This window comes from Phascolarctos cinereus, unplaced genomic scaffold (genome assembly GCF_003287225.1).
Source record: "Phascolarctos cinereus isolate Bilbo 61053 unplaced genomic scaffold, phaCin_HiC Scaffold_9;HRSCAF=440, whole genome shotgun sequence".
Lineage (NCBI taxonomy): Eukaryota > Metazoa > Chordata > Mammalia > Diprotodontia > Phascolarctidae > Phascolarctos > Phascolarctos cinereus.
In genome coordinates this window covers 146,099,056-146,102,556 of record NW_027556402.1, presented here as the reverse complement: position 1 = coordinate 146,102,556, position 3,501 = coordinate 146,099,056, and positions in this window count along the sequence as shown.

Genomic DNA, 3,501 nt, shown 5'->3' with positions numbered 1-3,501 from the left:
TAGGTGAAGAATATTGAGCAGAGCTCTCAGTTAAGTTCAGATTCAAACCAAGAAAATGTTTTATAGAATATATTTTTGATAGAAGGTCTATTTGCAAACATACAAACATCTTAGGTCTTGTTAGTATAGGGAACACTTTATCAAGCAGGTATAAATTCCAAGGACTTGCCAGAGGCATACATAGGTTAATGACTTGTCCAGGGTCAAAGAGGCAGGTTTTAAAACCAGATTTTTTAAAAAATTAATTTATTTTGATTTATCAACAATCACTTTCATAAGCTTTTGAGTTTTAAATTTTTCTCCTCCCTCCCTCCCCATCTCTCTCTCCAAGATGCTGTGCAATCTAATATAGGCTATACATATACATTCCTATTAAACATATTTTCACATTAGTGATGTTGTAAGTAAGAATTAGAACCAATAGGACGAACCACAAGAAAGAGGAAACAAAACACAACCAAAGAAAAAACAGCAAATAGTATGCTTTGATCCGCATTCAAACTCCCTAGTTCTTTCTTTGGATGTGGATAGCATTTTCCATCATGAGGCCTTTGGAGATGTCTTAGATCCTTGTATTCCTAAGAAGGATTAAATCTATCAATATTAGTCATCACACAATGTGGCTGTTACTGTGTACAATGTTCCCCTGGTTCTACTCACCTCACTCAGCATAAAACAATCTTAATGTTTTTTTTTTTAATGAGGCAATTGGGTTATGTGTCTGAGGCCGGATTTGAACCCAGGCCCTCCTGACTCCAGGGCTGGTGCTCTATCCACTGCAGCACCTTGCTGCACCTAAAACCAGAGTTTCTTGTCTTTGAACTCAACACTTTGTCCTACTGATGACAAATTCAAAAGGGAGTCATGGTACCACTAGTAATAGGTTTAGGGAGTCTGAAATCCAGAGGGAGTTAAAGCTTTCAAAGAATCCTAAGGATAGGGATTTTTGTTGTTACTGTTGTTCTTTGTCTCTCATTCTGAAGAGGACCAATGACTTCATGAGGTGATTTAAGTGAGGGAGAATTGCACAAAGTCATCAGCCTCACTGTCTCCTCCACAGTCAAGAAGTCCAGGGGCAAGACAAAAGTCAAGACGACTTTCTCTTCTACAAATGTTGGAGGCAAAAAAAAAAAGAGCCTACTACAGAGTGGATAGAATTGATAATGGATGACAGAAAGTGGAACTACTCCTCAACTTGTATTTTGTTATTATTTTAGCAAATGTTGATCTATTTTTAAAGGGGAAAAGCAAAAAAGTAGGCTCTTCAAGCTAAAGGCTGGCAAGCCTGAATCTAATCCTTGGCAGGATCTTTGGATAAATTATTAACCAGATAGATTATGAATTCTTAGAAAGGGAAGCAGTAATTACTACAAGCCAGTATAGGTTGATTATATCTTCTTTTTTGATAAGGTTACTAGCCTGGTAGACCAGGAGAATGAATTTGGATTTTAATCCAATTTTGGGTTTCAGCACGGTATTCCTTAAGATTTCTTACAGGAAAAAATGGTGAAATGTGAGCCAATTTATTGAATAGTAAGGTCTATTAGAAACTGATTGAATGATTATATCCAAACAGTATTGATTAATGTATCCATGTCAGCCAGGAGGAAGGTCTCTAGTCAGTCATGTGTTAGAGGGCTGACTCTATGCTTAATTCTGTTTTATTCAGAATTTTAATCAATGATTCAGATGATGTTGTAGTTGATATGCTTATCAAATTTACTAATGACATAAAACTGCACAGGATATCTAATAATTCAGATGATAGAATTGGCATTATGAAAGACTTTGACATGTTACAACAGTGAGAAAAAGCTAATAAGATAAAATTTGATGAGGCTAAAGGAAAAGTCTAGTACCTAAGTTTAAAAAAAAATCAACTACTTGAATACAAGATAGGGGTAAGATATAGCTAGATTAGTAATTCACACTATATATGTATCAGCACCATGATGCATCAGTGACAGAAGCTAAATGCAACTTGAGATTGCATTCATTGAAGACTAGAGTCCAAAATGAGAGAAATGATGGCCCTGGTGAGCAGGTAGGCAGAGCTGTTAGTTACTTTACTCTCCTCCCAACTTTTTGTAGGCTGTGATACTATTCTCTTATAATCAAATGAGATAATATCTGTAAAGCATTTAGCACAGTGCCTAGAACATAGTAAGTATTTAATAAATGGTTTCTTTCCTTCCTTCCTTCCTTCGTTCATTCGTTCGTTCATTCGTTCCTTCCTTTCTTCCTTCCTTCCTTCCTTCTTTCTTTCCTTCCTTTTTTTCCCCCCTTAAAGTACAATTTTCTCTCCAGCCACTTCCTAGGCCCCTCCTTGCTGGGGAGAGGTTTCCTTTAAGATTTCTTTTGAGATGATATCATGAGACCTGACATAATTTCACCTAGTTTGCTTCCAGTGCTGTTGTTCTCTCATTTTGATGCCTAGAGAAACTTTGGTAAATGCTCTTTCTCTAACCTGGAAAGTAGCAAAAATCCACAATTTGTCAATCCACCACTTTTGTCATGATCCCCAGCCAACATCCTAATTTAGTGGCTACAGCACCTCTAAATTTCTTTTGCCTCACTAGTCATTCCCAATCACCTCCCCTCCATGAAGAATTCATGAAATGGCATAGCTCAGCAATTCTGTTTCTCAAAAGCTTTATCACATTTGCTGGCATAAGAAACAAAGTAAACTTTTAATTACAAGAGGGTAAATGCCTCCCAATTCCTGAGAGAAAGATCAAGTTCAAAGGGAGTGCACTTGTTTTCTTGAAAGTCTACTCTGCCTCCTCCATCTTGCCAGCCTCTGGAAAGATGCTAATCCTAGTTTATTCTGCCCAGACCACGTCTGGAACACCGAATTCAGTTTTGCATTTTACATTTCAGAAGGGACAAGCTGGATGACCTGGAGTAAAAACATGCTGATAATAACTGTGTTGGTGAAGAGATTCAAAACCATGTCTTATATGAGAAAGGATTGAAGGAACTGAGAATGTTTATCATGGAGTTGAAAAGACTTTTGGAAAGGGACAGGGAGTAATTGTCTTCAAACATTTGCAGGGGTCTCATGTGGACAAAGAAACAGATTATTCTGTTTGACCCTAGAGGGCAGAAAGAGGAGCAATGGATGAAGCTAAAGGAAGGTCGTGTCTTATCAGCTAAATGTAAGGACAAACTTCCTAAGAATGAAAGCTGTCTAAAGGTCCATGGGTCACCCCAAAAGGTGGAGAGTTTTGTGTCACAGAGGGTCTTCAAGAGTAACCTAGATAGCCATTTATTAGTAACATTGTAGAGAGGATTCCTCTTTAGGTACAGATTCTATTAAATGACCTCTGAAGTTCCTCCAATTCTGAGACCACTTGTCAGGGATAAGAGAGAGGCTTTTCATGCTTGAAGTGGGGGTTGGACCAGATGACCCTTAAAGTCCCTTCCAAGTATAAGATTCCACCTAACGAGTCCTTGACGTAGAGATAGCCTCTACCACTAATTAGCTCTGAGACCTTCAGT